General features: G+C 43.2%; 1 non-coding gene across 1 annotated transcript; it reads left to right on the top strand.

Annotated features, from left to right (window-relative positions):
- The first annotated feature begins 1,700 nt into the window (after positions 1 to 1,700).
- LOC132629530 (small nucleolar RNA R71) lies at positions 1,701 to 1,807 on the top strand. Its single transcript, XR_009578301.1, has one exon. It is a non-coding gene; the product is annotated as a small nucleolar RNA R71 (small nucleolar RNA).
- Positions 1,808 to 9,116: the final 7,309 nt, after the last annotated feature.

The following is a 9,116-nucleotide window of genomic DNA, read 5'->3' as shown; positions in this document are numbered from 1 at the left end:
GGAAAGGTCTTCCCAGAATAATAGGAATTTCTTGATCAATAGCACAATCAAGAATCACGAAATCTGCCGGCAGTAGAAATTCCCCTATTTGAACCAGCACATCATCAACTACCCCCACTGGCCTTTTTATAGATATGTCAGCCATCTGCAACCTCATGGTAGTTGGCCTTGGCATCGCTAGCCCCGATCTCTTAAAAATTTCCAGAGGCATAAGATTTATGTTGGCCCCGTTATCACACAAAGCCCTGGCAAAATTTTGCTGCCCTATGGTGCATGGAATTGTGAATGCTCCAGGATCTTCCCTCTTTTGCACTGTGGTCTTGGAAAGAATGGCACTAACGCGGTGAGTGATACCCACAGTATCGTGTTTCAATGGCTTTTTCTTCTTTGTTAAAAGATCCTTCAAATATTTAGCAAAGCCAGGCATTTCTTGGACAGCGTCCATGAAAGGAATATTCATCGTCAACTGCTTGAGTTGATCATAAAACCGCAACCACTTCTCATCTTCTGTTTTTCTCACCAGCCTTTGAGGAAAAGGCGGTGAAGATTTGAACAATTGGCTCAAGGGGCGAAGAGCACCGGAAAGTTTTGCCTTCCTTTTTTCCTGGTTTTCCACCGGTGCATTGGGGTTATTAATATTCTGCTCTTCTTGGGCCACAATAGGGACTTCCTCCCCTGCTTCTTCCTCCACAATATCATCCAATACATCAGGCTGCGCTTCTTTTTCAACAATTGGTTCCTAATCAATCACCTTTTTATTAGCATCATGAAGTATTTTTCCACTTCTGGTGCTAATAGCAAGTACATTCTCCACAGAGTTCACTCCACTACCTTTTGGATTAGGAACTGTATCACTCGGTAGTTGTCCCCGTTGAGGAGTATGCACTTCTCGGGAAAGGTCTCTAAATTGTGCTTCAAGCTTCTGAATGGAAGCTGAATGCGATAGTTGGACCTGAGACATTCCCTTGATTGTGCTCTCTGTTCTGTCTTGATTCATCAGCATTTTCTGCATCATACTCTTCAGTTCAGCAGAATCATTAGACGTGTTGCCAGCAGAGTTATTAGTTGAATTATCTCTCCATGGTTGGGAATTAGATGTTTGCCCCCTAGGTGGAATGTAGGGGTTGGAGCTCTTGTTGCCATAAGTATAGTTGTTGTAATTCCCTTGATTGGAACTGCCCTGATCATTTCTTCCATAATTATTCCCTTGGAATTGTTGTTGAGGCCTTTGCCATGGGCGATTACCGGGACCTTGATAGTTTTGTCGTTGATAACCCCTTTGCAAGTTATTGACATAATTCGCATCCTCATATTGAGGCTGCCCCTCTAGATAAGTTTCGTCAGAAACTTGGTACATTCCGGGAGCATGAGGTGGCATCTCGTCAATAACATTCACATATTTGGCTTCTTTCTCCATAAGTCTTTTCGATAATAAATCCGCGGTGGTTTGCAATTGAGCGAATGCATGATCTCGCTCATGATTTTCTTTGGCCACCGCGGCCACAGAGGGACTACCATATGATAGGACTTCGCTATCACTCGAATGCCAGGCTTGATTGTGGGTAGTAAGCTTGTCGAGCAACCTGGTGATGTTGACAAAGGATTTGTCCATGAAGCATCCCCCAGCTGCAGTGTTGACAGCAATTTGATTCATGGTATCAAGCCCCTTGTAGAACTTCTCTGTGAGGATTGCATCTGGAAATCCATGAGTCGGAGATTGAGCTAGATAATATTTGAAACGCTCCCATGCTGCATATAGTTGTTCCCCCGGAAGTTGTTTGAACCCAAAAATCTTGTTCCGAAGTTCAGCCTTTTTGCTTGGTGGGAACCATTTTTTCAGAAATATATTGGCCAACTCGTTCCAGGTGTGAATAGTATTACTGGGGAGCTTTTCATACCATTCCCTCGCTTGGCCAGCCAAGGAATATTTAAAAACCCTTAATCGCAGTGCATCAGCAGGGACAGCACCTTGAGATTGTTGAGAGCATACATGCAGTAAATTCCTCAGGTGTCGGAGTGGACAATCCTCCGAAGAATTTCGAAAATAGCCTTCAAGTTTCAATAGCTGATAGATAGAACTATCAATTTTGAAATTCGCATTTCCCGTTCTAGGTGGCACTACAGCTGAAGCATAATCAGCTTCGTCGATGAATTCCGCAAATACATTCTCATCCTCCTCTTCTTCTGGTGCAGGATGGTTCACTTGGATTCCCCCTTGATTTCCTTGATTACGATGGGGTCTTCCTGCCATGTTCACCTGGTTCACTAAAACAGCAAACGAGGTGTGATGGAATAGAAAAGGTTTTAAAGAATAGTACACAACAATTAGTAATTTCTAAACCGTATTCCCCGGCAACAGCGCCAAAATTTGATACGCTCAAATTACACCTATTAATGGCGTAAAGCGGACATTGTCAAATATAGTAACCCAACAAAGGTTGGGGTCGAATCCCATAGGGAATATGGAGAGAAAAGAGTACTAATCGTATGCGATACCGATCTTTAAATGCTTTAATCCTATTCCGGATAGTTTGAATTGATTGTTGAATAATGTAATTGAATACTTTGACTTAAAATGTAATTAATGTGAGAGAGAGAGACTAAGGTTGTGTTCCCCAATTTGATTAGATATTATGCTTCAGGTTTCAAGGTGATATACTTCTAATGGTTGTTCTATGAATATGCACTTGGTCTCTTAAAGACTTCTTAATGTTTCCCAACAGTTAAGCAGTATTTCCTCTTTATGATTCTTCCGAATATAAAAGAGTTACAATCGAAGAGCGACCAATAATGCCAATTTAGACTTATTCTTATTCCTAAGTTAGTCTATTAAACGAGGGTTAACGCCTCGAGTCATTGTTATTCAATCTTACCAATATTGACTCTCTTTCCCAAGAAAAGTCAATATAATGGCTTCGGCTAATGCTTGCAATCATTACCCAACGTTACAACTCAAAGATAGAATAAATAACAACAACCATTATGCATATATCATAAATAGAAACCCATTCACATAATACCCATCATGGGATTCACAACCTTAGAATTGAAATTAGCTACTCATAATGTTTCTTGACAGAAAAAGCTTAAAGATTAACATAATACACTTACAATACTAATACAAGATGGAATGAGAGTGAAGTTGTTTCCTTAAATGCTCCAACCACTTCAAGATTAAAAACCTAGGGTTTATGCCTCTAAAATAAAATCTGAATAATGAATTAAAACCCTACATTATGTATTTATAGAGCCAAAAATCGCGCCAAGTTTTTGGACAAAAATGCCTTTACGCCGCGTTGTTACGGACCGTAACTCAGGTTACGGTCCGTCCTTCATTTCGTCATTTGACCACTTTGACGTTACGGCCACCATGCGACGGACCGTACCCTGTGTTACGGTACGTCCTTCTGAAGCGTAAGTGGTGACAATTACTTGGCAACTCTCTGGAATTTTGGCTGAAGTTACGGTGAAGTGTTACGGACCGTAACACTAAACCGTAACACTGAAGGTTTTATTGAAACTCTCTGGAAATTTAGCACATGTTACGGTGACATGTTACGGACCGTAACATGAGTTACGGACCGTAACACTCCACCGTAACACTGATGGTTTCAATGAAAACTTTCTGGAAATTCAGGCCCTGTTACGGTTCAAAGGTACGGACCGTAACATGAGTTACGGACCCTGTTACGGTCCGTAACATGAGTTACGGAGCGTCGCTTAGCTCCAATTTGTCCGTTTTTTCAGTATTACTTCTCATTTCCGATCCTTAGTTAATCAACCCTATAAAACACAAAAATAACATAAGAAACAATGTAAAAACACTTAAAATCAAGCAATATGTCTAGTTACAAAGGCATAAAATGTGCTAAAATTCACGGCACATCAGGGCCGACCTGAAATGCTCTAATCCTGCTGTTGCTGCTGAGGTGTCTCCTCCGCAGCAGTGTGAATGGGGGCCCTCTCTACTACTGGCTCAGTAGACTGAAGCAGTGGAGCTGACTGGCTCTGTGGCTGCAGGTCCTGAGGAGCTATCGTGATCGGCCTAACTGGTGTTGGGATAGCACTAGTGATGGAAGATGCGCCGGTGAACCTCATGTCCAAGCGCGACCGCCGAATACCCTCCTGAAGCTCGGGGTCTTCATCCTCATTATCCTCCTTCTCATCATCATCATCAGCCAATGTGACAGGCCTCTTCTCTTGCGACTTTCCCTAGGCTCATCCTCAGTCACCAAGTCAACTACTCTGATCAAATCGGAAATGCTAGCGACCGGTGCAGGTGGTGTCGGGTCATCCATAATAACCTGCTCTCTTGTCCGAAGGGCCGCAATCTCAGCTCGAAGCTGGTCATGCTCGGTCTTCAAATCTCCTGAAGTACCAGACTCACTCTTCTTCTCAATAGTGAGTATTCGCATCTCTAAACTATCAAGTCGTGCATTGACTCTAGCATGATGCCTCTCCATAGCCTCCTGAAGAGGCTCCAACTCCGGGGCAATCTCTTTCCGGACAAACCTACCCAACTACTATAATATCCGGGTCACCTGCTGATCAGCACGCTCTGCCTTGATTGCAAACTCTCTGAAGTTGGCTCTGTTGAGGACAAAGAGATCCTTGGAAGTTGATGCTGCGGCTGACGGAGGAATTGGAGATGCAGATGGAACGGCAGGCCGAGGTGGTGCCTCTGAAGAAGGGGTAGCATTAACTACAGATGGTGTGGAGGCCTCTATTGTGGACAGTCCTTCCGTGGCTATATCAACTGTTCCATATGGTACTGAATCCATGACATGCTCAGTCTGCTCACCCATGAGATCTAGCAATGAAGTACTGGTGGCCTGAGATGTACGAAGGGTCTCATCCCTACACCGTGTGATGTCATAAACCTTTGTTGGAGGAAGAGTAGCTGCAAATGTATCAATGTGCCTCACCTGGGCCAACCTACACAACTGCGTGATAAGGCATGGGAATATCAAGGTTGTCGCTTCCACCCCGCTTGACTGGATTCTTTGGCGGCATACCTTAAAATAGAAAGAATATGGTTTCAGCCCTTAAGGATGGAAAAACACCCGAAGAAGCGCACACACAGAAGGACAGAGTAGTAATGCAGGGGGGAGGGGGAAGTGGCGGTTGTGGGGTGGTGAAGGAAGGGGGAAGTGGGTGGGGTTACGGTTATGGAAAGGGGGAAAGGTGGAGAGAGAGAGAGAGACGTTATAAAAAAAATGAGAATCAGTGCAAAGGACGTGGGTTATAAACCCACGTTTTTGAACCGTCGCGGTAAAAGGAATTCGACGCTCCGTCGAGTGAACACCCCCCTCCGTCGAGTTTTTTTTTTTTTTATATATATGAAAAAGAGAGAAGAACGCCCGTCGATCAGTTCGACGGAGCGTCAAACCTGTCGTCGATTTGCCATTATTTCCAGTGACCAATCTTTCATGTGATCCACTCGACGGTGCATTCGACGTCTCGTCGATCAGATCGACATTTCGTCGAATGTGTTGTGTTACTGCTTTCCTGGAAATTTCTGGGTTCAACACTTAGGTTTCTCAACACATCAACAAACATTAAAACAACACAACAAAAATCAACGGAATGAAAAAAAATATATTTCGAAAATGCACATGGGTTACCTCCCAAGAAGCGAACAATTTAACGTCGCGGCACGACGTAATACCACTTCTTATGCTAAGGTCCGGTGCCATGTTTTAATCGGTGAGCATCAACAATCTTATCTCCATCAACCATCTAATGGTAGTGCTTTACCCGATGGCCATTCACCCTGAAAGTACGTGTCCCATCATCGGACTTTAACTCCATTGACCCATTGGGTGACACACTCACCAAAGTAAAAGGGCCAGACCACTTGGATTTTAACTTGCCCGGAAAGAGCTTCAACCTTGAATTGAACAGCAACACCGAATCACCCGGTTGAAAATCTCGCTTCAGAAGTTTGACATCATGATAGTGCTTCATCCTTTCTTTGTACAAACTCGCACTCTCATAGGCATGATACCGAAACTCATCCATTTTATTCATTTGAAACAACCGCAGCTTGGTTGCTTCGTCCCAATTCATGTTCAATTTTTTTAATGCCCACAAAGCTTTGTCTTCAAGTTCAACAGGTAGATGACAAGCTTTACCGAACAACAACCGTTAAGGATAAGTACCAATGGGTGTCTTGAATGCTGTTCTATAAGCCCAAAGAGCATCATCAAGCTTAGATGACCAATCAGTTCTATTTGCATTAACCGTCTTGGCTAAGATGCTCTTTATCTCCCGATTAGAGACTTCGACTTGCCCACTAGTTTGGGGTGGTAGGGAGTGGCCACCCTATGCTGCATTCCATATTTCTCCAAGAGATTAGCGAATTGCTTGTTGCAAAAGTGAGTGCCACCATCACTAATGATTGCCCTTGGGTGCCAAACCTTGTGAATATGTTTCTTTTGAGAAATTTGGTGACACTCTTACCATCATTGTTGGGCAATGCTATAACTTCAACCCACTTGGACACATAGTCAACCGCAACAAGGATGTACCACGAGCACTCACAAATGGGCCCATAAAGTTGATGCCCCACACATCAAATAGCTCAACCTCCATGACAAAATTCATTGGCATTTCGTGTTTCCTCCCAATTGACCCTTGGAGTTGACATTGGTCACAAGATTTCACCATCAAATTTTTATCATGATAAAGGGTGGGACAATAATAGCCACATTCAAGCACTTTAGTTGTTGTGCGGTTCCCACTGTGATGACCTCCCACAGGAGAGTCGAGGCAAGCTTTCAAGATTACCATGGCTTCGGATTCGACCACGCATCGCCGAATGATGTTGTCGGCACAAGTGCGGAATAAATAGGGCTCATCCCAATAGTATTGACGACTATCTCTCAAGAATTTATTCTCTTGATAAGCCTTGATATCGTCGGGGATAAGACCCGTCACTAAGAAGTTGGCGATACCTGCATACCAAGGGGAAACCTCACAAGATACAGCCAAGAGCCTCTCATCGGGGAAAACATCATTTAACTCAAGATTTCAATTCGGTCTCCCAGCTTCCTCAAGTCTAGATAGATGATCCGCAACTTGGTTTTCACAACCTTTTCGATCTTTGACCTCAAAGTCAAACTCTTGCAACAACAATACCCAACGAATCAATCGTGGCTTTACATCTTTCTTTGTCATCAAATATCTCAAGGCCGCATGATCCGTATGAACAACCACTTTGGATCCATGTAGATAGGCCCGGAACTTCTCAAACGCGTAGACAATGGCTAGAATCTCTTGCTCGGTGACGGTATAATTCATTTGAGCTCCATTGAGGGTCTTGCTAGCATAATAAATTGCGTGCATGATTTTGTTGTGCCTTTGCCCAAGCACCGCACCAATAGAAAATCCGTTTGCATCACACATGAGCTCAAATGGCATTGACCAATCCGGAGATACAATAATTGGAGTAGAGGTGAGCATTTCCTTCAACTCATTAAATGTCTTAAGGCACTTCTCATCAAATGCAAACTTAGCTTCTTTTTCAAGAAGCTTACACATCGGGTTGGCGATCTTGGAGAAATCTTTGATGAACTATCGATAGAAATCGGCATGTCCCAAGAAGCTATGAACCTTTTTTGTAGAGATTGGTGGAGGGAGCTTGGCTATGACATCAACTTTTGCTCGGTCTACCTCAATACCCTTCTCGAAAATCCTATGGCCAAGGACAATCCCTTCTGTCACCATGAAATGACATTTCTCCCAATTAAGAACAAGGTTGGTTTCTTTACACCGTTTCAATACCTTACCGAGATTGGTAAGACATTTGTCAAAAGAGTCACCAACAATAGAAAAATCATCCATGAAGACTTCCAAGAAATCTTCCACCATATCCGAGAAAATAGACATCATACACCGTTGTAAAGTAGCCGGGGCATTGCACAAGCCAAAAAAGCATGTGGCTGAAAGCACAAGTGCCATAAGGACACGTGAAAATGGTCTTCTCTTGATCCTCTAATGCAACGTTAATTTGGTTGTACCCCGAGTACCATCCAAAAAGCAATAATAAGGTTTTCCGGCTAGCCGATCAAGCATTTGATCAATAAAAGGCATAGGGAAGTGGTCTTTACAAGTCGTGGTGTTTAGCTTTCGATAGTCCATACACACTCTCCATCCGGTGACTGTCCTTGTAGGAATCAACTCATTCTTGGAGTTAGAGACAACAGTGATGCCCCCCTTCTTTGGCACACATTGCACCGGACTAACCCATGGACTATTTGCAATTGGGTATACAACACCCGCATCCAACCATTTGATTATCTCTTTCTTGACCGCTTCTTGCATAGGAGGGTTTAGCTTTCTTTGATGCTCTACACTTGATGAACTATCCTCTTCAAGTTCGATTCTATATTCACAAATACCGAAGGGAATTTCCCTAATATCCGCAATAGTCCACCCAATAGATCTTCGATAAGCCCGCAACACTTCAAGCACCTTTTGAGTTTGTTCCTCACTTAAAAAAGATGAGAGAATAACCGGTAAAGTATTATCTGGGCCAAGAAAAGCATACTTCAAATGAGAGGGAAGTAGCTTGAGCTCAAGTTTTGGAGGCTCAATAAATGAAGGCTTAGCCGGAGGAGTGGTTCTTTTATCAAGATCAAGAGATAATTTTTTCGGCCCATAAGAGTACGAACCTCGGCCAATGAGAGAATTAACTGTTTCAATATACCCCTTCATGTCATCCGCCTCGAAGTTCACCAAAATAGCCGAAAGTGTTTCGTCAAAGTGCTCCTCCTCTAACTTATGATCCACCGCTTCGTCTACCACATCGAAAGAATCAATGACCGAAATGCTCTCATAAGAACTAGGCAATTTTAAGCTCTTGCTAGCTTGGAAAGTTACCTCTTCATCATTGACCCGGAATTTTATTTCATTCTTTTCTAAGTTCATTAGAGCTCTCCCGGTGGCAAGAAATGGCCTTCCCAAGATAATTGGGACTTCTTTGTTAACCGCACAATCAAGGATGACAAAATCTGCCGGTAATAAGAATTCCCCCACTTTAACAAGAATGTCATCAACAACCCCTACCGGTCTTTTGATGGTTCTATCGGCCATTTGGAGACGCATGCTCGTTA

The sequence above is a fragment of the Lycium barbarum genome, chromosome 2 (assembly GCF_019175385.1).
Source record: "Lycium barbarum isolate Lr01 chromosome 2, ASM1917538v2, whole genome shotgun sequence".
NCBI lineage: Eukaryota > Viridiplantae > Streptophyta > Magnoliopsida > Solanales > Solanaceae > Lycium > Lycium barbarum.
This window is presented reverse-complemented; position numbering and strand designations above follow the sequence as displayed.